Source organism: Panulirus ornatus, chromosome 68 (assembly GCF_036320965.1).
Source record: "Panulirus ornatus isolate Po-2019 chromosome 68, ASM3632096v1, whole genome shotgun sequence".
Classification (NCBI taxonomy): Eukaryota; Metazoa; Arthropoda; class Malacostraca; order Decapoda; family Palinuridae; genus Panulirus; species Panulirus ornatus.
Window position 1 is genome coordinate 12,172,827 of NC_092291.1, and position 25,277 is coordinate 12,198,103.

General features: G+C 45.7%; 1 protein-coding gene across 2 annotated transcripts in view; it reads left to right on the forward strand.

Moving 5' to 3' along the window:
• LOC139747269 (BRO1 domain-containing protein BROX-like) overlaps positions 1-25,277 on the forward strand; it is a 264,456-nt gene that overhangs the window by 109,052 nt on the left and 130,127 nt on the right. Inside the window, exon 11 of one of the 2 annotated variants that reach the window (XR_011712361.1) lies at positions 17,902-18,154. The exons of the other annotated variant lie outside the window; for it this stretch is intronic. The gene's annotated coding sequence lies outside the window, so the exon portion shown is untranslated. The remainder of the gene's footprint in view (positions 1-17,901; positions 18,155-25,277) is intronic. 2 annotated transcript variants of the gene reach the window in all.

A 25,277-nucleotide genomic window follows, 5' to 3' on the forward strand; every position in this document is an offset into this window, starting at 1 on the left:
TGAGCACGACGGTGCGACCCTTGAGTACGACGGTACGACCCTTGAGCACGACGGTACGACCCTTGCCAAGAGCACATTTATCGATCAGCGCGCGATGGAGACGGAATTGACTCAGGACCGGGTTCCGAAACCGGGGTGGCCCGTGCGTGACCCATGGTCATCAACGCTAACCATTACACCCCGGAAGCCCATAGAGGCCCGATAATAGGACATAAGTCTTGACTTGAGGCATAAGCCAGTAGCTCTTATGTGTCCTTCGGGCAATATGTGACGATTTATAGATAATTTGTTTAGTCATTAGTCATCTCGCGGACGCAGAGCCAAGGGCCACACAAGTTGGGGGTAGGTAAGAGAGTGGGCAGCTACCTCTTCGTATGACGGAGACGTTGCCCCAGATGATGGCCACCAGTTACTACTCCAGGGGAGACGAGCGAGCGAGCAGGACACAAACTCAGGACGTTTCCATGGTCGCCAAGTGCATTTCTGTAGTCTTTGTTTTGTCTGGCTGTATGTGTGAGACGTGTGTGTGTGTGTGTGTGTGTGTGTGTGTGTACTGGTATCTCTGTGTCTGTCCGTCTTTGTGTGTGTGTGTGTGTGTGTGTGTGTGTGTGTGTGTGTGTGTGTGTGTTCATAGACATCAATCGAACCTTTCAAGAGAGAGAGAGAGAGAGAGAGAGAGAGAGAGAGAGAGAGAGAAGAGAGAGAGAGAGAGAGAGAGAGAGAGAGAGAGAGAGAGAGAGAGAGAGAGAGAGAGAGACTGTTAATCGTTAACACATCATCATTTCCAAGACTTGTGGATCTCCTGCACTAGTTCATTCATCGCTCCAAGCACCTCCAACACGTCGGCTCCGGGGGTGTCGAACGCACAAAGCCCTATACATACATTTCAAGAGGTCAACACTTCATCTAGGACTTGTAGACGGTCTGATTAATCCTGTGTAGTTGAAAGCTTCATCAGGGATTTATGAGCCATGAAGACGAGTTTGGGAAAGAAGGGGGTGAAAATATGTCGATTCGAAAGGGGAAAAAAGCAGGTATAGATCATACCCAATGGTCTGAGTATACTGGATATATGTCTCAGACAAAAACGGAGCATAAATTCTCAAGGGGGGCATTGGCCCGTGGTTTCCTTTAAGAATATTTTGTTGCCTCGGAAGCGTAAGTTATTGACCAGAGTGGAAGAAGGGGATTATGGGGAAAGAGATTAAAGAAACGTCCTTTCATAAATCAACCGTGTGATTCACTGTAGGAATTTGTTAAGAAAAAGAAGATGCAGTCATTTATTTTTCCGGGTGAGGACAAAATGTATGATCTGGGAAAGAAATGATGAGATGAGATTTTAAATGTACATGACACTTTCGTAACGATCCTGTAAAAGTAGTTTAAGACACACGACTCAGCACACACTGATGTACTGTACTGTAGCACACACTGATGTACTGTACTGTAGCACACACTGATGTACTGTACTGTAGCACACACTGATGTACTGAACTGTAGCACACACTGATGTACTGTACTGTAGCACACACTGATGTACTGTACTGTAGCACACACTGATGTACTGTACTGTAGCACACACTGATGTACTGTACTGTAGCACACACTGATGTACTGTACTGTAGCACACACTGATGTACTGTACTGCCAAGTTCAGTTTGTTCCCTGTGTGTCGAATGTCAGGAAGGGTAACAACGTTATTTTCTAATTCTTAAACGAAAACTTGTATACCACGAGAAAAGGGAGTCGAGTGTATCTATTCACCATATCTATTTCCACGAGTACTATTCTACATCTGTTTTGCACACAGTCTTTGGGAAGTATTAACCGCAAACTTACCTTGATGAAGTGTACATTGGCATCCTGTGGAAGGACCCGTTGTTGGAGCGGTACGCGGCAAAACAAACGTCTTTCATCCCCTACCCTCCCTCCTCCCGAGTCCAGGCAGAGCACTATCATCAGTCTGGATGGTTCTGTGACGCTTTAAGGCGACACATGTATACCTTTGGGCTCGCTAGGCCACACCTGACGCCAGACGCCCCTGCCCGACACAGGCTCAAAGTGGAGGGATCAAAGGTGTGTGTGTGTGTGTGTGTGTGTGTGTGTGTGTGTGTGTGTGTGTGTGTGGGTCACCCCGGTAGGGGAAGGGAAAGTTATCTGCAGCCACCAAAGACTGGCTCCGGTACGGGATATGTCCATATGTCGTACTTTGTCATGGACTGGTGTCCGTGACTGGTATACTTGTCCAAGGGTGTTCTGTCCGTGACCGGCAATGGCCCGAGAGGGTGTGGTGTCCGTGACCGGTATACTTGTCCTTGATTGTGGCGTCTGTGACTGGTTCTTTACCCAGTGTGTAGTGCATACCATTGGTAGTGGTCACCATGGATATGGCCTTTCGCCCTTCAGGCTCCAGAGTTGAGTGGCAAATTCTCTGTGAGTCGAACACCACAAGTCGAGGCGGTGGGTGAGATTAAGGCTGCTACCCTTCAGCTGAGGATGAATGCGTGAGCTCCACCCTGAGAGGAGCGTCACGCTGAGGGGAGAAAACCCGTCAGATGTACTCTCCTCAAGACTGAGGAAGAGTGGCAGGGTTCAGAATGTGAACTTGAAGCCTAGTCTGGTATGGTTGAGCACGGCTCTACGACCCCCTGAACCGGAAGGTTCGACCAGTGAGCACGACAATGCCACCCTTAGGTATGACGTCCTGGGCCCTTTGACCCGATCCTTGAGGGTCAGGTCAAAAGGCCAACCCACGAAGGCGCAAGGGTCATACCGTCTCGTTCAGTGATAGTGCCGTCCTCCATGAGGATCAACGTGTTTAATCGTATTAAGAAATCTACGATAAAACTGTAGAAAGTGCAGGTAATTCTGAAGTAATTGAAGATAAGGTCATTAGCCATGTGCTAATGTTGGCCACTAATCAATACCCGGACCTGAAACTTTGACATTTCATTAAATCCGCCGTGATTGGGAAAGTCGTAAATGAGAAAGTTATAGAACGAACATCGTGCGAATTTCCCCTGCTCGTCCTGGGATAAACATAAGGTTGGACAACGCTGGCTGTCTGATGGTTGTCTCCGAATCCTTGAGTGAGTCCAGGTACAGATCACTCTGTCATAACAAACCCGAACGTTAAAAAGATATATAGACTAACCTGGTATATCTTACGAAAAGATATATGATAAAGGATGCATTCTTGTCTGTGATATCTTCCCACGTATCGTAACCGGTGACGTAAATTAGTACGAAAATATAAGCGACGGTATCGGACACATGTATAATGGCGTCCAAATATGGATCATCGTCAGACAGACGCCTGGAGGGAGTTTTCTTGTGCTTTACGAACCGTGAAAGATATAATAATGAAGTGCGCATCAGTAACGCGCTCAAGGGGAGGATGTTTCGCGAGTATGAGTATTTGGGAAAATATATCACCAAAGGTTATATCCACAGAGATAAGTTGACGCCGCTTAACATGTCAGGCGCGATGGTACGGACTTTGATCACGGTGTTACGGCCTTTGATCACGGCGGTACCAGCGTGCGCAAAGGCCTTACTGTTGTCGTTCTCAAAAGGCCAATCGCACCATCGTGCGCAAAGGACGCACCATCGTGCGCAAAGGAGGGGAGGGGTCAGAGTACCGCGTCTGGCTGCAGCAACGAATGTCTTGCCTCACATAATTAGACGCGAGACGGCCATAAATCACCACTGTGTCAACACATGCCTGGAAAGCGTCGGTCGCAACGTCGTAAATGTATAAAGCCACTCCCAGGTGCGACTCCAGTCGTACGACCTCCGAACGACGTCCAACGTACGACCACCAGGAAATATATATATATATATATATATATATATATATATATATATATATAGGTTTGGCGTCAGAAAGATATTGATAACAGGATATTGGGTATTTTAAAACCGTGAATTGTGTTTTTATGTCTGTTTTATTTTCGTAGTGAAGTTGAGGTTTGTCTGCTTGTCTCTGTCTTTCCCCCTTCCTGTCCCTCTGTCTCCCAATCTTGATAAAGGTTAAAAGAACACAAAATCATGCGAAAATATACGGTACTTTTAAGTGTGGCAGTAGACAGAAGACTACACAGAGCGAGTGCCTCTGAGGTAAATGCCTCCTCACACACGGGGGGAAGAAACTCTGATTAAATGTGTCAGTAGACCCAGGAATGTACTTTTTTTTTAGAGATATCGAACCCAGAACATGCGAGAGCCCGGTCAGAAAAATGAAGCGGCCATTCATCGCTGTACACAGCGAGATAAGACATGTGTGTGGCCGGAGTGGAGCGTGGGAGCCCCCGGGTGTGGGTGGGGGGGATGGATAGATGTGAAACAGGCAGCTCAGAAAAGTACTTTATCAACCAGCGTTACAGATCCCCGCCGCATCCTGAGCGCTGTGACGGAAGGCAAACAAACAACATCGCTCAACAAGCGCAAGGCTACGCGATAGTCGTAGCTACGTACACCGCTGGCGAAAATCATTTTTGCAGGTACTCGCCCCCCCCCCCCCCCCCTTTTCGTATATTTTGATCTCCCTCCCTCCTGCATTCACTACTATCTCTCTCTCTCTCTCTCTCTCTCTCTCTCTCTCTCTCTCTCTCTCTCTCTCTCTCTCTCTGGCATGACCCCGAGACAGATATATATATATATATATATATATATATATATATATATATATATATATATATATATTTTTTTTTTTTTCATACTATTCGCCATTTCCCGCGATAGCGAGGTAGCGTTAAGAACAGAGGACTGGGCCTTTGAGGGAATATCCTCACCTGGCCCTCTTCTCTGTTCCTTCTTTTGGAAAATTAAAAAAAAAAAACGAGAGGGGAGGATTTCCAGCCCCCCGCTCCCTTCCCTTTTAGTCGCCTTCTACGACACGCAGGGAATACGTGGGAAGTATTCTTTCTCCCCTATCCCCAGGGATATATATAATATATATATATATATATATATATATATATATATATATATATATATATATATATATATATATATATAGTCCGGGTGCGATTAAAGGCTGGCTTCTTTGAGATCTCGGCCTCGGGTTCCCGTGAATGACACGGGGCGATGTAGATGGACGTGTAATGATGTCTGTTGCAGTGGCGGAGGAGGAGAAGGAGGTGGGGGAGCTGGGGTAGGCGGCGGGGTGGCTCATCCACCTGCAGTTGCTCGGTCGAGGCTTCTGTTCCACCGCAATAATTCTGTTACTTTTTTTTTTCTTTTGTTTGTAAACGTTTGCTTTCACTGGTGTATGAGTCTATTCACTGCTTCTTAAGGACGTTTGCTATAATGTGAGAGCCTGATAACAAAGAGCTCATGTTTCGATTTTGTGCAGTGTGGCATGGCTAACGCGCTTCGCTCACCACATCGAGAGGGGTGACGGTGGACTTACGTCGGGTACGAAGAGGGTGTATAGAGAGGATCGCTGGGGCAGCACTCTGACTCAACCTAGGATTCAGGAGCGAGAATAAACATGAAAGAGTTGGAGCGATGGGACGAAATTCCCCCAAAAAAGCCACAGAGAAAGTTACGTGATCATCTGCGTCGTTTACATAGTGAGAAGGTGAGAGACGTGGGCTTGAGGCGACGCGTGGTGCCCCACGTCGTAGCTTCTCCAGGGTCCCCCGGTTCGATTCTTCCCCCTGTGGTGAAGGTAGGAGCTCTCTCTCTCTCTCTCTCTCTCCCTACAGCAGAACGAGAGGAGGGGGAGGAATGTGTAACACGGAACGTATTTTGCTTTTGTAACTTCAGCACGATCCTACGAGCCTTGAGCACTGAAGGACGACCTCTTAAGGGGTAGGTCTGAAGGTCGCACCCTCCTCCTCCCCAGAAGTCGTAACGTCGTCGTACTCGAGGGTCGTACCGTCGTACGTTGAAGGTTCGACTTTGTCTTGAAATGGAGGGGAAGCATACCTGCCTTCCACTAACGGGAAAAGGAAATGTACACATTCTCTCGCTGAGCCGTTGTTACAGACGAATATCAATACAGATTTTGTGAAGCTCACCTAAAAAAAAAAAAAAGAAAGAAAAAAGAATTTGGAAGTCGACCCAGCAAGCGTTCCGACCCAGGTCCCTTAAAAATTCAATTTTTACCGCTAACAGCAAGCACTCTGCACATGTAAATAAGGTAAAAAGTGTTATATTTCTCCACTTTCCTTTTCGATTGAAATCAAACCTTGTTTAACCTAACCTGAACATCAGGATGGACTTTGTACAATGTGGGAGCGAGGCACCTGTCTTGGCGTCGATGGTAGCCTGTCTGAGGTCATTCATAATTTATGCTATATTCTACTATTAAGACGTTGTGGTCAAGTGCTCCGGAGAAGAAATACCCGTGGACATCGCCAGCACGGATATTGTGTGGATATTTTGTTTTTCGTGTTTTCCAAACTTGAGCCCCTTGCACCACACCGCAATGTTGGTTCACTTTCCCTCTTTTGTAAGTGTTACTTTGGATTGTGCTCCCGAGAGCTGGCTGCTTGTGTGCCCCCACTGCTAGCTAGACCACGAATTACTGGGCAAGCTGCTGCGTCACATGATTATTGTGTGGCCATCGGCACCTCAAGGGTGGGCCGTTTTGATAACTGCTTCTTTCCCTAGACGTCGAAGCTTTGGAACTCTCAAGCTTCTCATATCTTTCCCAGTAACTATGACCTGGCACATTTGAAAAGAGAGGTCAGTCACGTCCTGAAAAATTCGTAAATACTTTTCCTTGTCATTTTTTTTTTGTCCGCTTCATAATTCTCTCTATATTTCAATTAAGCCTCGGCCTTGATATGGACTTTTGTTCGTGACTGAAGCCTTCAACATTATATATAAATATATATATATATATATATATATATATATATATATATATATATATATATATATATATATATATATATATACTTATATATGAAGACTTACCACACACACACACACACACACACACACATATATATATATATATATATATATATATATATATATATATATATATATATATATATATATGTTTCCTTGCGCTACCTCGCAAACGCGGGAGACAGCGACAAAGCAAAAAAAAAAAATATATATATATATATATATATATATATATATATATATATATATATATATATATATCGAGATAACTTTATGAATGGGATAACCACTGTAATACTAACCAGTCTCATGTTATACGGCGGCCTGACATTTCATGATCACTCTTCCCATCAATAGATATTTGATGGGAACCTTTTACCGTTGTGAATCATTCATGTGCACCGGAGGTGGAGGTGCTGGTGGTGGTTAAGTGCCCACGGATCACCGGGAAGGCCACCAGTTTTCTTACCGGATTTTTTTTTTTTTTCTCTTCTCTGACGATAGGCCAACGGTGCGGGTGTGCGGCGAGAATGGTGCTTCGCTTCGACCACTGACAGCGTCGATTGAGAGAGAGAGAGAGAGAGAGAGAGAGAGAGAGAGAGAGAGAGAGAGAGAGAGAGAGAGAGAGAGAGAGAGCAGATTTGACATGAATAACACAGGGATCTCGCTGAGTTCCTCAGGTATAATGGAGACTGTATATTGAGGTCATGTATGTTCCTTAGCTGGTGCTCGCCGAACGGCAGGTTCCCTCTGGACTAGATATTAAGATGGATTTAGCTTACAGACACTACTGACCTTAGTAATAAATCGAGTGGTTTATTCCCTGACCTTGATAACGGATCTAGTGGTTTATTCCCTGACCTTGATAACGGATCTAGTGGTTTATTCCCTGACCTTGATAACGGATCTAGTGGTTTATTCCCTGACCTTGATACCGGATCTAGTGGTTTATTCCCTGACCTTGATAACGGATCTAGTGGTTTATTCCCTGACCTTGATAACGGATCTAGTGGTTTATTCCCTGACCTTGATAACGGATCTAGTGGTTTATTCCCTGACCTTGATACCGGATCTAGTGGTTTATTCCCTGACCTTGATAACGGATCTAGTGGTTTATTCCCTGACCTTGATAACGGATCTAGTGGTTTATTCCCTGACCTTGATAACGGATCTAGTGGTTTATTCCCTGACCTTGATACGGATCTAGTGGTTTATTCCCCTGACCTTGATAACGGATCTAGTGGTTTATTCCCTGACCTTGATAACGGATCTAGTGGTTTATTCCCTGACCTTGATAACGGATCTAGTGGTTTATTCCCTGACCTTGATAACGGATCTAGTGGTTTATTCCCTGACCTTGATAACGGATCTAGTGGTTTATTCCCTGACCTTGATAACGGATCTAGTGGTTTATTCCCTGACCTTGATACCGGATCTAGTGGTTTATTCCCTGACCTTGATAACGGATCTAGTGGTTTATTCCCTGACCTTGATAACGGATCTAGTGGTTTATTCCCTGACCTTGATAACGGATCTAGTGGTTTGTTCCCTGACCTTAATAACGGATCTAGTGGTTTATTCCCTGACCTTGATAACGGATCTAGTGGTTTGTTCCCTGACCTTAATAACGGATCTAGTGGTTTATTCCCTGACCTTAATAACAGATCTAGTGGTTTATTTCAGTCACTCGCTTGAGGGGGGGGGGGGGTCTCCTCCTCCTCCTCCTCTCAAAACTGGGTAAATGTATTCATCTCTCGCTCCCTCCCTCGTCTGGCTTTTCCCACTTGAACAAGAATGCCCCCACCACCGTAAATACATTTATCCACTTTAGTCATAAGTCTGTTTTAGAGTAAATTCTAATTATGAAAGGCAGGCACGAAACGGTTCTAGAATATTACAATTCATCTCACTGTAAATTAAACTATATGCAGTAGGCAGGCTTTAGCAATAACAGCAGCATCACCCCCCCACCCCTGACTTCTATGATAATTAAATTTTGTCGTGATTAATGAACGCACCGAGGCGGCCGGGAGGCCCAGAGACCAGGGATGGAGTCGGCTCCCTCCCCTCCCTCCCTGCTGCAGCAGTACTCGTTCTGTGGCTATCGGCTGTTTAGAACACCTCTTCACACACACACACACACACACACACACACACACACACACACACACACACACACACACACACACACAATTCCAAGGGCCGGGAGTTGGCTGTGTGTACGCCATCAACAGGATAATTATATGTTTAGTGAAAATGAGATCGCACAAAACAGTACGGGTAATTAATTAGTGTTTCACCGGTAATTGATTGGAATAACTCAGTGGTTCCCTTAGCAGCATTGAAAAATGGTCTCCGGTACGATTTGATGATGACTTGATATGGAAAGAGACGAAGAATTGGCCTGGTTCGCTCATTTCTCTAGGTGTCAGGTATAATGCACCGAAACCACAGCTCCCTCTATCCATAGCTAAAACCCCTCCTATACAGGACCTGAGCAGGCTGTGGCCAGTGAACGAAAGCTGTAAATCGTCGCTGTGGTTCGAGGATTTGCAGCTAAAGGTCAACAGGATGAGGTGGCTTTCGCTGCTTCATCTTCCTATACTCCTTCACCCCCACACACGCCTCCTTCACCCCCACACACGGCTCCTTCACCCCCCACACACACACCTCCATCACACTCCACACGCCTCTGTCACACCCCACACGCCTCTTTCACCCTCCACACACGCCTCCTTCACCCCCACACTCGCCTCCGTCACACCCCACACACACGCCTCCATCACACCACACACGCCTCCATCACACCACACACGCCGCTTTCATCCCCACACACGCCTCCATCACACCCCCAACACGCCACCACCACCAACGTTCCTTCGCCCATCTCGACATAAATCCTCGGACGATATATTTATCGCTCCTGGTCCATAAAATTTGCTTTAGTGGCCACCTTTGTATATCATTTACCTCTTTAATATAGGTCCTCCTTTCGTCGGCGCCATAGCAACATTTTCCTACACATTTTAAGGGCTTTAACCTAGTTTGATGTGCCGGGCGTACCGTCCCTGGGGCGTGAGGGTGTGTGTCCCGTGTACTGGGTTGCCACCTGCAGCGCCTCCTACGGATTTAAAAAGGTATACTTTTTTCCTCCCTCTATTTTGTTTTTTTTTCGCCTCAGCAGCCTGTTGCTCTCACACAAGGGAGGGAGGAGGAGGGAGAAGCGTGCCTCTCACAAGTAAGAGTGTTGGTAAGGTTTGTGCTTGTTAAGAAATAGGAACAGAAGACCTGATGGTCCGTCCTGGAGGACGGTAATTGTGTTCGTCGTTCCAAATTCTTCGTTCCAAATTTGTATTGATAGAGACGGGATAGTAAAGTCGAAGACTCCTCTCCACCCACTAATATAGATGGAGACATGATAGTAGAGCAGAAGGCTCCTCCCCACCCACTAATATAGATGGAGACATGATAGTAGAGCAGAAGGCTCCTCCCCACCCACTGATATAGATGGAGACATGATAGTACAGCAGAAGGCTCCTCCCCACCCACTGATATAGATGGAGACATGATAGTAGAGCAGAAGGCTCCTCCCCCCACCTACTAATATAGATGGAGACATGGTAGTAAAGCAGAAGGCTCCTCCCCACCACAGATGGAGACATTATAGTAATGACTTAGAAGGCTCCTTCTCATACACATTCCCCTCGGGCAGATCAACCAGCAGGAAAACAGCAATGAAGGAAGACCATGTAAGACTGAGTATCCTGACTTGGAAATCTTACAGGATAACGTGAAAGGAAATCGCATCTGACTAAATATCAGCAGCAGGACACTCTGAGGGAGGAGTCACTGTATCAACAGCCTCGTATCAGTTTAAAGGGAAAACAGATCAGCTTGGAAGAACGTTTATAGCTCACCGTCATCCTCAAGTAGGAGTATTGGTAATTCATTTTCCGTTTTGCATGTGGTACTTTATCACACGAATAGGCACTACATGCCGACCTACTTGCATGGTGTCTTTCAAATGGCTGTAACACTGTTGTATTCTCCGGAGGTTAAAGTCTTCGTCAGATAGCAATGGGGGTTGCACTGAAGGCTGTATCAGCTTACTGTTTGCACCTTTATCCTGCTAACTAACAGTTGGCGGGATCAGAGAATTCCTGTTGCTTTGTCTTTATCAATAACGAATCCGTATTTGAGGTACGGAGCAGCAGTCACTTCTTTATGTGATATATATATATATATATATATATATATATATATATATATATATATATATATATATATATATATATATATATATATATATATATATTCAATAACTTAATATGGTTTCTCTATGAATATCGGCATCGACTGTACTGTAGTTGGATGGGTCGCTTACAGCCTCTGTTATTGTACGTTCGTCAGCTAAGCGCCGGAGGCCGTAACTCTCCCACATTCCTCCAACTTCCCCGTAAATTCTTAAGTTTTCAAGTAAAACAGCAGATGTGATTTCTTCCGTTGGCATGATATTTTTGGGGGGGACAGAGTTTGCGCAGAAAATGAACACGATGCGAGAGTTTGAGAGAGAAAAAAAATTTCGAATTTGCACATTTTTATTGTTTTTTACCGGTGTTTTATGGTGACCGTCGCCGTTTTTATTGATATAGCTTTATATGTTGTTTGAAATGTTGGCAAGTTTATGTTTTCACTACTCTTTTTTTTTTTCATATCGTTAAATGTATAGGAATTTACGACCGCGTATGTGTTTTGCCCACAGAATTTATGCGGCCATGGAGGAATGACGTAGTTTGTTTAAGTAGTTTGTTCTAATGAGTCAGTGAAGAGAGAGAGAGAGAGAGAGAGAGAGAGAGAGAGAGAGAGAGAGAGAGAGAGAGAGAGAGAGAGAGAGAGAGAGAGAGAGACTTTGTGGAATAACAGTCGTACATTTTTCACAGTAACCGGAACCCCGCCAGAGTGTAGAGAGAATACTTGAGGAACCTTGCTGGGTAGAGTGGCTCAAAGAAGAAGAAAACGGGAATAAAAGCAGACACCACCTGACTTAGGTTTTTTTTTTTTCCTTTTTTTAAACTCCTCCCTCTTTCCTCATCGTTAAGAGACTGAATTGTGAACTCCTGACGTATGAATTCGACCGGCTCCCACCCACTCCCCCTAACCCTGAATGATCAACCATTCTCATTCAGTACTGGGTATCACACACACACACACACACACACACACACACACACACACACACACACACGCATATGGCATTCACTACTTCCACCACAGGTATCAACGCGGCCATAAACAAACAAGACGTCCTCACAACACCTACCGTTACCAGATTTGGACAAGAAAAAGAATCCTGTAGGATCCTTGACAATCAGTTCATCCGCTCCCCCTCAAACTACGCCTCACCATCCTAGTCATCCACCCTCTCAAAAGATACTTTGTAACAGTGTTGTAAACCACACAAAATAGAGCACTCAGAACATTCACCGGCTGCCATACAATCACACACAGTGGAATTTTGCTCAGTGAAACAAAAACACAACTAGCATAATCACGCTGGATTACGTTCTGCAGTTGGTTCTTTACCAAACCAGTAGACCTCCTTCATCCAAACCACATCATAACCAACAACCAGCCCCTAACTAGAAATTAAAAGCTTACATCTCCTTCACACTTCAGCAGCCTGTACGTATAGCTCTCCCCTCCCCAACAGTCATGATTTTGACAATACCCATCAGTACCGTAATGACCCGACAAACGCTAGATAGCCGCCTTCCTAATCCAGTCATTGGCTCCGCTCCATCGAAGATAAACCCAGCTGAAGCTGCATTCCCAAGGCATGTACGGGTCACACCTTTGTCGGCATTCTGGACGCCACCCATCTCTGCTACACCACAACAAACACCGATTCACCGTGTGACAGAAACCGTCATACCGAAGACGCAGTTTCCACACTGGAGACGTTGATCACACGGCCTGATTGTCCTGTACTCACCACAGCGGTGCCTAACGCGTTGATAGTGACATATGAATTCTTATGAATAACATGGTCAAAAAAAAAATCGTGAGAAATCTATACGAAAGGTTTAACAATGACAGACTAGACAAAAAGAAGTTAACTAAACGACGTACTGTTCCCTGTAGCCAATCAGTTGGTACTGGCCTCTCCTCCATAGGGCACCTGTACTTCAAGACGAGTCGGATGGCATCCCTCTGGTCTTGAGGAAAAAGAAAATCTAAATTTCTTCACAATCTTCACGTACGCTCTTCTTCCCCCTCCTCCTTCCTCATCGGTCGGGTGAGAGATTCGCCCTCACGGCTGTAATAACCTCTCCCTCCCAGCAGCAGCCTGCCGCTCCTTGTCTTTTCCCGCTGGCGCGGTGAACGGCGGAGCTGCAGCAATTTCTCGGATCCAAAACCAAATTCTAGATCAAAGAACAAGCCTTAGTTCCCACCTTCCTTCCCCCTCACCACCCCTCCCAGCGGGTGCCCCACGTGCACCACCTCGTCAGACGTTCGGAGAATGATAAGTGAGGGTTTGCCTCCCTCTGGCAAGGCTCCTCCTTGAAGATGAAACCATTTGATATTTTTGTTGCAGGGGTAGAAAACACCCCCGGCCCCGTGCGTGCACCGGTACCTATGGGTCTTCCATTTACAGCGGCGTCCGATGGTAGCCCAGCCGGTCTTAAGAGGCTCGGTTAAACGCGGCCTTCGTCTTGATGTCTGCAAAAACAAAGCGGGTGAAAGAAACGGAGGGAAATTACGAAGCTTTGGCGGGAAGCGGGCAAGAGGCGCTCGGGGGGGTAAAGAACGGTCCTCCACGCACCCGGTGAAGTATAGGAAGAAACGTGAAAGACAAGAGTGTGGCGGAGGCATTAGTAACCCACCATTACTCAACGGCGCCTCTCCACGGACGCTGCCAGCGTTAAATGTTGAGGAGAGAGCTAAAAAGGTTAATTATTATTAGGGGTCGCAAGAGAGTGAGGGAGGGTCGTTGTGTGAGAGGGTGGGAGGGAGGATGAAGTGCCTGGGAGAAGAATGAGGAGGAGGAGGAGAGGATGGCTTAAGGAAGGTGAGGAAGGAGGGAGGTAACTTGAGTAAGACTGAGCAGGAGGAGGACCCGGGAACTGAAGGAGGAGGAAGAGGAGGAGGAGGAGGTGGGTCAAGAGGTCAGATACGGCCCGAGAGTAAAGGTGGACCAGGACGACCAACAGTGTGTGGAGGAACGTGAGAGGAGAGGATAGGCGGGAGGGAGGAGAGAGGTGAAACATGGAAGAGAGACGGGAGTAGAGAGAGGATAGACAAGGGGGAAGGATGGGTGAGGATAGACAGGGGTAGGGATGGGAGAAGAGAGGATAGACAAGGGGGAGGGGATGAGAGAAGAGAGGATAGGAAATGCAGAGGGAGATGAAGTATCGCACATGTCGATCACGACCTGAAGACGACCCAGTGGTTGGTGGTAGGGGAGGCTCCCTCACCTCGGGTCGTACCGGAGGGACAAAGTCTGTGCAGCCCAGATTGACGTCCCAAGTTTAATGAAGCTTAATAGCTAATCAATATGCAAATGAAACCATCCCAAAACTAATTAGATCCAAATTTCATCACAGACCTTCTTGTGTGAGAGTAGGTCATACTGTTCTAGGTATATTACTGTAACTAGATATATAGCACACACACACACACACACACACACACACACACACACACACACAGACATAGTGCACATATATAAGGTTAATGGACGGAGTAACACGCGGGAAACTCTTCCCTTAACACACAGAGAGTAGTCACACACATTCTGCGACACCACAGGTTACACACACAATCTACGATACCACAGGTCACACACACAATCTACGATACCACAGGTTACACACACAATCTACGATACTACAGGTTACACACACAATCTACGATACCACAGGTTACACACACAATCTACGATACTACGGTTACTCCCACAGATCTACAATACCATAGGTTCCCTTTACCTCTGGCACACTGGAGCCAAACATTCACCTAAGCTCCGTCATAAAAACCATAGTTGGTCTAGAGAAAACGAGATGAATGGGCGGGAGGAGGAGGAGGTGTTGCGTGACGGAAAATAAACAGAAGACGAATCAGACGAAAGTAAGAGGAGAGGTGGGGGGCGTTCATCCAGGCCCGGGAGATGATCCTGAGTGACTCTGGACGTGTGTGGTGTGAGGTGATGGGCCGCGTGAGGCTGCCTATGTATGCAGGAGGCATGTCGACCTTCCACCCATCAATAAAGACTGAAAGGAAAATCCTGGCATCAGAGGAGGTGGGAGGAGGTGGATTGTGGGGATTAGCACGAAGTGATGTGATTGCTTAGAATGACGGGCCTCGGGCTGAAGTGGATTTCTTATTGCTCGCTGGAGGGATTTTAATGCAGTGTTGGGATTATGGTGGGATTATGCTGCGGTGTCGTTATCAAGAAGGATTACGTGAAAATAAGGCTAAGTCACAGACAGACAGACAGATAGACACACACACACACACACACACACACACACACACACACACACACGTCTATTAAGTGAGGGGCTTGAAGCATTCTTGTAAGTCAGTTCATAAATTTCTTGTCAGTCTCTCCATAATGGTATGGTATATATATATATATATATATATGAGCACTGTTGTCGAGCTTGTTATGTCATCCCATAGTCCCATATTCTCTCTATTTTCGTTTTTTTTATTTATATTTATATTTTCATCATAAAAACTCGCAGGATCGTATAAATAAGGTATATTTCAGAAGTCTCATATACTGTCTTTTTTTTTTTTTGTGGAGAGTTATTGACAGCGAGGATAGGAATCGCCGCCGAGGAAAATGTATTTATGTAGATTTAATCCATTAATTGAGTATGCGTCGGGATGTTGGTCTGTTAGTCCTTGATTCAGTGGCTTATATGATACGAGCAAAGTAGAGGTCCTGGCAAGTAGCCAGTGTTTTCTGTACGTTATATATATATATATATATATATATATAGTGTCGATGATATTATTATTATTATTATTATTATTATTATTATTATTATTATTATTATTAGTATTAGTATTAGTATTGTCATTATTATTATTATTATTATTATTTTATTATTATTATTATTATTATTATTATTATTATTATTATTATTATTATTATTGCTCTCGTTTTTCTGTTTTACTGGTTTGAGTAGACCGTGATGACGTGTGTACACAGCGGAGACTGCGTGTAAGAGGTGTTACCGGACTCGCGCCTGTATGAGGTCACACCGCGGGAGGAAAAGCTCGCTTTCGGCGAGCCTGTGTCATTGTCACTGGATGGAAAAGAGCGCTAGTCTCGACGAGAGACTAAGTCTCATTCCAGAGGAGTCCTTACGTTCCCTGCTTCTGATTGGAGCTTTATCTTTAAAGGAGCTGCAGAAGACCCATGAACGGGATCATGAGGTTGTAATTATCAGATTCACTGTGTACGAGGATTACATGTTGAGTGCGTCGTAAAACGCATCCCCCAGGAGTGCAGGAGGAAGAGGGAGGAGGAGATAGATGGCAGATGTCAAGAAGGAAGGGAAGAAGGAGGAGGAGGAGAACGATGGTAGATGTCAAGAAGGAAGGGAAGAAGGAGGAGGAGGAAGAGGAGGAAGATGGAAGATGTCAAGAAGGAAGGGAAGGGGAAGGAGAAGGAGGTAGACGGAAGGCGTCAAGAAGGAAGGGAAGAAGGAGGAGGAAGGAGGGAAGGAGGAGAAATAAGGATCCTCCAGAACTCACAACACGAACCATGTAAGACCAAAGTCTGGTGATGGAGATGGGCGTCACCCTGTGGGAGGGGGCTAGGCCCCCCACCCCCTCCACCCTCCCATAACTGACCCCAGGCGAGGTGGGGAGGGGAAAGTAAAAATTGACGCCGCTTCAACCCTGAAATAAACAGTTGGAAAAACGCAACACCCAGCCCGACCCCTCCCTCTATCATCGCAGCCCCGGTACATGATGTGGGATCAGGTCTGGAATTGTGTGGCCGATAGGTAGTCAATCAGGATGAGCCATTTGCATGCATATTAATTTCCCTGCCGCTGACGCCTATCTTCCCTCTCAGTAATCCTCTTCTAATGCCTTCTGATTGAAATGCTAAAAAAGAGTGCTCAATATTTGTTTTTTTTTTTTTTTGTTTCCCCCCCTCCCTTTCCACTACAGCGGTGTGACCACTGATTATTTCATGTTTCGTGTCACGAAAGCTCGTGCGTGGCGGACATTCTGTGATATGTCAGTGTGTCGTGACCTCCAAGCCATTATTTTAATGTCATCGTGACGTCTTTACCATCTTGACGTGCTCCCATGATTACCATGAGCCTCTCCTTGTCATTACCATAATCCCTGTCGATCGCGGATTGATCCGTCTTACGACCCGTGAGGGCCAGTTAATTCCTCTCTAAGAAGGAGTCAGATTGTACGAGACATTTCAGTGTCAGGAGGAGGACCTCCGGCGAGCTTGTCCTCTTCCTCCAGATACTCGAAGTCGAGCGGGTCGTCATATACCGTCCACACACACACACACACACACACACACACACACACTCAACGTGGGGCTGGAGGTGAGGGTGAGGCTCTCACACTCAGAGTGACACTTGTGGCTTGTAGTGGTGATAGTGAGGCCCTCATAGTCGGAGTGACACTTGAGGCCCCTCAGACCTGGAGTGACACTTAAACCCTGTGATGCTGGAGGACACTCACCTTCATGATGTGAATATTCCTCACCTTTGTTCTTTTCCTATCCTCTTCCCTCCTCACTCCCTCACTTACTTGTTACTTGTGTGTTTCCCTTCGTATGTCTTTTTATCAAACATCTGTGCTCACCTTCCCCCTCGCTCAGCCCCTGCCTGCTCTTTACAAGCCTTAGAACTCTGATCGAGAATTGTGACTTTTCTGTGGGACAGAAAGTGAAGAATGTGAGGTTTGGTGTATCGTGTAGCCTAAGCCCGACCAGCTGGACGATCACCCATTTATGTATTTTATTTTTTTTTTCTCCTGGAATTTTAGACTCGTTTGTGTCGGGCATCCCAGCAGCTGTGTTGGACGGTCGATGTGGACCCTGGATGTAGGAGGAGGCCTCACTTGTGAGGTAAGGGCGACCTAGTTCTGTGACTGACCGATCCTCATCATTGAGGTGAGGCTTCCAATCCTTGACTGGCCGATCCTCATTCATGAAGAAGACTTCCGATCCTTGACTGAACGATTCTCATGGATGAGGCAAGCACTCCAGTCCGTGATGGACCGATCCTCATTTCATGAGGTAAGCGCACATCATCCTCCCTCCTCTCCACAACTTGTCGTACGTCATTTCTATCATGAGGTTTTCCTTCCTTCTCTCGGAGACGTCGCGACTCCTGCGTGAGTCACAGCCGCCCTTGGTGCCCCGTGTGGCTGAGTGTGACGGGCGAGGCGAGACACTTACGGCATAATTACTGAGGCCAACGATGTACTTGTAATCTGGAAAGTGTTTGAGTGTGGCTGGCCAGATGTAGATCATGCCTCCCCGGGGTGTAGTCTACACCACTGATGATGTCTTAATGCATTCTGCCTCTCTCCGTTCGGGCCATTATATCAACCAGTTTAAAAAAGAATTATTGCCCCATTTTTTCCCCCCCTATTCTTTTCTCCTTCGTGAAGATAATATAAGGCAGGGCAGAGATTTATAAGACCTCACTGGGATCAAATATATCTTATGTTTATGGAGCTGTTCCCAATGATGGAATATATATATATATATATATATATATATATATATATATATATATATATATATATATATATATATATATACGGTATTTCTCAGCCTTGTTAAGAGTGCTAACACTAGGATAGCATCACCCTACGTATATCTCCAGGATAGCAGCCTCCGTCAGACCTTTAGGATAGCGTCGCTTCACAGACTACCCCAGCTGGGTACAAACATCTGGGGCGAAACGCGATATAATTAACCCATCAGGAAGCATTTTTTTTTTCTCTCTCCCTCTCTCCTGAGTTGGAATAATGATGATTCAAGACGCCTGGCTCTGGCTAGCCACCACAATAAGAGGAGAACAGCGAACTTGGCCGCTCGCTACTGGCGCGTTACGGGTCTGCTTAGACGCGAGGTGGCCAGCTCCTGCCTCCTACAGTGTTGGCCATTACCAACAGCAACACAACTTTCCTACACTTACAAAACTTCAAATATACCAGCATTTTTTCCAGGCGTCTATGAATTGCTCTCCCTATATATATATATATATATATATATATATATATATATATATATATATATATATATATATATATATATATATATATATATATATGAATAACTCGTAGAGACGATTTTATTACCTCGTTTGTTTTTACTCATATATCGTAACAAGAGGGTGGGATTTAACTCTTTTAGAATTATAGATCTGCTCGTATGTCCCATTAGGTGAGGGTTTATGTCCATGAATTTATGCTTTTGTCTGTGTTTATGATTGCTATTTTTATGTTACGGGGAGAGAGAGAGAGTTGTTTTTAAACGTGTGCGTGTGTGTGTGTGTGTGTGTATGTGTGTGTGTGTGTGGGTGTGTGTAATAGTAATGATAATGAATGAAAATTGTCCAGATGTTCTCGAGTTCAGGTTCAGGGAGTCCAAATATCATCAGAGTTAGAAGACTTACGGATCGTGGTGGCCCGTTTCTTCCCGGTTTCGTCTTATCGTCCAGAGTTGACACTGAAGAGCTTGTTGGCCTTGAGAGACCTTGGGTGGGGCTGGAGGCCTTGCGATGGAGGCCTTGTGGGACGCAGCGGAGTCGAACTGGACTCGGAGCGGAACTGATGTGCATAAACTACGATCTTGGCGCAGCTGATGGGGACGTGGTTGGCGGTGATTCAGCTCTTTGGGTGGGGCGTCGAGAGAGAGAGAGAGAGAGAGAGAGAGAGAGAGAGAGAGAGAGAGAGAGAGAGAGAGAGAGAGAGAGAGAGAGAGAGAGAGAGAGAGAGTTTGTTCCTGAAGGCATAAGGAGGAGGTGTCGCCGCCTACGGGGAGAGCTGTTCTCGACACACTGACGCTAACTAATGCTGGAGCCGTCAACGTCCTCACGTCGAGCGGGTGTGTTTCCGTCAGGGCGTCGTTTATGCGGACGACGAAGCGCATCGCAGGTATTTTCCTCCCGGCGGTATTGTGTCCACCTGCGTGTATCCCAGTGCGTTAGTAACACGGTTTTTTTTTTCTGTGTGTGTGTGTGTGTGTGTGTGTGTGTGTGTGTGTGTGTGTGTGTGTGTGTGTGTGTGTGTGTGTTTTCCAAAGCTTGTTCGTGCGTTCGTGCCTTCACGTATTATTCGGCGAGTTTGTTTTGCCCGCGTCGGGCAGTGTACTGCGTGCTTCACACTGCATGCACGATGTGTTTATAAACTCTCCAACAACTGACACTCAGCACGGTAAACGGCGCGCCCGGCTGTCGGGAGGGGGGAGTGATCGGGATCGGGTGGTGGAGTGGGGGTGTTGGTGCGGCTTGTACTGGGTGAGTGGAGGGGGCGACTGCGGACTGGAGGTTGTACCCGAGAGGGGAGGCGACGTTGGGGGTTGGGTGTGTGGAGCCGGGGTGAAGGACAGGTAACCTCGTGGTTACTAGAGAGGCGGGAGGATGGTGGGGGAAGTGTAGTTGGAGGGAGGAGGAGGAGGGGCACATATTTAGCACCTGATTAAGTAAACATTGGATATCCTGTCGCTCCCTCTAAAAAAAATATTGAAGAGAAAAGTTGGACAATTCATATTTCAATGTATTTCACGTCATAAAAGGAATTTCGAATTACAATGTATCTGGATTCATAAATTTGGAATGTTGTGTCAGCACTAGGGGGTTGGGGCTGTGGTCTGGTTTCGTTGTTTCTCTGAAATTTACATTTACCTGCAATTCCTTTGATGTCCTTTGGGTTTTATTTATTTATTATATTCACGCCGGTAAATTCCTATTATTCTCCCTCCCCCCCTCCCTATAACTGTTATTTATTTTGTATTTGATATATATGATTATTTTTGTTCTGTGTAGACTGCCGCAACGTAGGGTGGGCTGTGTTTCCTTCGCGTGTTTATGCAATCCTCGTAGTTCTTTGTTTCCCCCTCCCCACGACTTCGGCATCATCCGCAAACGTACTCAGGTACGAATCCAGTCCATCTGGCGAGTGAGTGACGAAGATCAAGAAGAGCAGTGGTCCCAGGACCGAGCTCAGCGGCACCCCACTTGTAACTCCACAACCCATGTCCAGAGAGCTGCTCTGACGTGCATCCTTCGTTCCATTCCACTAAAGTAATTGACTATCTATCGAGGGACTCTACCCCCTTTGTCCTGTCTGAAGATCCAGCTTCTTAACCTGGCTCATATCTGGTACAGAGTCAAATGCTCTCAGGCACTCTGGATACACACACATCACTTGACCTTCTCTTTAGTCTAACACGGTGCTTATTCACTCAAAGAAGTCTTAAGAGGTTGGATGGCAGCGATTTGCTTTCCCTGGGTCCGTGTCGCCTCTCAGGTAGCTTCTTTGGAGATAGTCACAGCTTTGCTGTCTAATCGGTCACTGTCATCAGGAGTTTGTCCCTGCATTTATGTCTCCCTGACAAGAGCCACCCCTCACCCCAGCATCCTCCCCACCCCAATACAACCTCCCAAAGCAAGGTATCTCTCGCTCAAGACAGGAATATCAAATGTTTTCTCTATAATTTCAGTTTTTTTAGATTTTCAACCAAATGGTTATGTATTATCTATTTTATTGTGTATGTTCGTCACGATCTTCAACATTTATTAAGTCTCATTACATCACCATACTCATTACTCTCCTGTAATCATGAGAACCTGCATGTCTTACGTCTGTATCATCATGATCGTCACCTTTCAAAGTCTCCCTCACTTTACAAAACCATCATCCCATTCGTCTCTTCAGTACCGTCACTAGACTCCTCATCCCTTCACAAAATCCTCATCGCACCCATTTCATTCAAGGTATTCCAGCGTGTCCTTCCCACCGCGATTCTTCACAATTCACTTTCCAGACCCGTGAACTCCCCTGGTCCCTCCTTCAAGTAGTTTGTCTACTGGCTCGCTACTCTACGCTACAGTATAGCTCCCTCGCAAAAAAAAAAAAAAGAAGAAAAAAACCCACTTCCAGGAATGTCTTCCAGTGTACTAGCTCTGGAAATGCTCCAATGTCTTTCGTAATTCTTCCAAGAATGCCTCATCCAGCGGAAATGGGACGCAACGTATGATTATTTCTTTATTCCGTCCAGCAAAGTTGCGAACAAAATTACTACGAATCCTGGAATTGAGTATTGCCGTAAGGAGTTGCTGGCTGACGGACGGCGAGGAGTTCCGTCACACTTTTGATCCCCGCATTACCTCGCCTCCGTGCGGGGCCAAGAAGACGCCAAGCCACATTCTTATCTGTGAGGTGGGGAAGATCTCACGCGAGGGAACCTCCTGCGGATTTTCCTCCTCATATCCCACACTGCTTTATAGGTCGTATTAGCTTTCGATCGCGGGTCAGGACGATTGTGTGTGTGTGTGTGTGTGTGTGTGTGTGTGTGTGTGTGCTCACCTCCTGATGAAAAGTGCACATTGCTTCGTTTCACGCCGCCTCGAAGGCACCATGAGTCCTGCCTCTCTGAATATATATATATATATATATATATATATATATATATATATATATATATATATATATATATATATATATATATATATATATATATATATATGTATATGAGTTATCATTCAGGTTAATAATGCTCATAGTGGATAATGATGCAGACCATATTACTATCGTGAATTCGTGCCACACTCTAGCTCACAGCTTCTCCTGGGCTTTAAGGTCTTTGCGTGTCGAATGATTTGGACGCAACCGTATATGTATGTCAAGTATGCCGGCCGTCAACCGAGCGGAGGACAAGTAGTCCATTAATCAGTGACCTTCCGCGTTGTTGCATATGGCATGAAGCAAGCTGGTGCGTCCGGTCGAGCATATGTACCATGACTTTTCTCCAGTTTGTACGTCACAGAACACGATGCCCAGGGAAACTTTAATTCAAGAGGCGAAAGGGGGATTTAACAATGCGATCTGCCACCGACCATAAACCACCAGACGCCGATCCATTATTCGTGCGTAGCCCGGTATTGTTGCTACCATAACCCTTTCTTTCCCCCCCTCGAGCTAGATCTAAAGCTGTGGAATTCCCCATTCGTCTTTCCCTCTTTGTATGATTGATCTCTGTAAAGGTCAGGTCTCCAGACACCTCCGGCGTCCTTAATTGATTCCTACACTAGTTTTTTTTTCTTTGATATTTTTTTTTTTCATTCGTTCGATGATTTGGTGACTTGGCCATGGTTCGCTCGTGTCACGATGGTCACTAGGAAAAAGAAAAAAAGGTGCAGTTCAAGGAAGACTTCGACTGTCCTGGAATAACCATCGTTGCCGGAGCCAACATATGCGGGTAATTGGCTTATGTGGAAATGAAAAAAAATTATTAACCTTAGGACAGAGGAAGATGTTCATATATTTTCATTCTTTTTTATCAGTTTTTACGATTGTGTTTCGTATTTCTGTATCTTTTTAAAACCTTATTTTTCCCATGTTATTTTTATTTAGTAATTATATGTATGTATATTCTCATCTTTTATTGCTTTATGGATCACTTTTGTCATGAGAGTGTATGACACACGCATGAAAAGGAGGCCGCGTCGTCGTCACCGTCATGATGGAGTGTGTGGTATATAGGACGTGACGTGTGTCCCTGTGTGTCATATACTCGATAGGTGGAGATCACGAAGCCTAGTTACCCTCGTATCACGTCATGATTTTTGTAATGACATGAGTTATTCTCGTGATGTATCATTAGTGCGCGAGATAACGTAATGGTTATTACTGTCTCGTTGTTAATTCGTGAGATAACGTCATGGTTATTATTCTCTCGTTATTAGTGCGTGAGATAACAGTGTTACGTCTTTTATGTGTTCTGTAGTGTGTGAAAAAAGAGACATGATTTTATCTTCGTCAGGGTATGATTACGTAAAGTGATTAACCTAGTTCTTGTAAAGCTATATGTCGTTTGATGACGACCTAATTCCTCATAATCGAATGAGCACGACGATACGACCCTAAGTGGTCGTCGGGTCGTTGCGCTCACGGGTCGTACCGTCGTTCTTAAGGATCGTTTGGTCTTACTCACGGATCGCATCGTCGTGTTGGAGGAGGAATGAATTTATTTCGTTCTTTTCGTGTGGTGCACCTGGCCTGTGTGGTAAGACGGGGTGGGTGGGTGGGAGGGTGAAAATTAGCACTATCTCTTTCATTCCAGTCAAGTTTTACTTGACTCCCGTATTAAGAGGAGTTGAGGTAGAAATCTCAAGTTCCATCGTTTATGAAAAAAATATATTTCATTTTATTATTTCATTCTTGATATCATTTATTTTATCTCTCTTGGTTCAAGGCGAAATGGGTCATGGGGTAAGTCTTCAGAGGTGTCATGCCCATACACGCGCACCAGTAACAACTTATTCTCTAATCAAGTAACTTTCGCGCCTCGCACAGCCTACTGTGTGAAGAAAAGTTTACGTTTCTTTTTACGAGAAGACTCGCATTGCAGGGGTGCGAGAGAAGGCAGAAGTTGGTGGTGGTGGTGGTGGGGAACCGTGGTGGAGATGAATGCATTATCTTGGCCCTCCTAACACCCCGAGTCTCTCGCTATCAGAATATATGAACTTTGGATGTGCGTCAGCAACTCCAGAGAAGTTAGATTTTATGTAGCCATTGCGAAGGGCGGGAGTGGTAGTGAGGGTGATAATGGTGGTCGCCAGGAAGTGTGGTAGCTGTGAGACGGCTAGTAATGGTGGTGGTGTGAAGGGTGTGGTAGTTGTGAGGAAGGTGACCATGATGATGGTGAGGGGGGGATGTGAGGAAGGTACTGGTGATGAGGGAGTGTCGTACTGGTGATGAGGGAGTGAGGCACTGGTGATGAGGGAGTGTGATACTGGTGATGAGGGAGTGTGGTACTGATGATGAGGGAGTGTCGTACTGGTGATGAGGGAGTGAGGCACTGGTGATGAGGGAGTGTGATACTGGTGATGAGGGAGTGTCGTACTGGTGATGAGGGAGTGTCGTACTGATGATGAGGGAGTGTGGCACTGGTGAGAAAGGTGGTGTTGGTTGAACGTGTGGTAGCAGCGAAGAAGAAGATGCACATTGGAAAGCCACATGAATACCAGAAGACCTCATGGTCTTTGAGTTTATCTGCTGGAGGACAGTACGCGGGAAGGACAGATAACGAACAGAAGACCTGATGGTTTATGGAGAGGTTATCTGTCAGAAGACAGTAATGAGATCCTACAGTTCTTATGTATATGGATGTGGATAGAATAGGA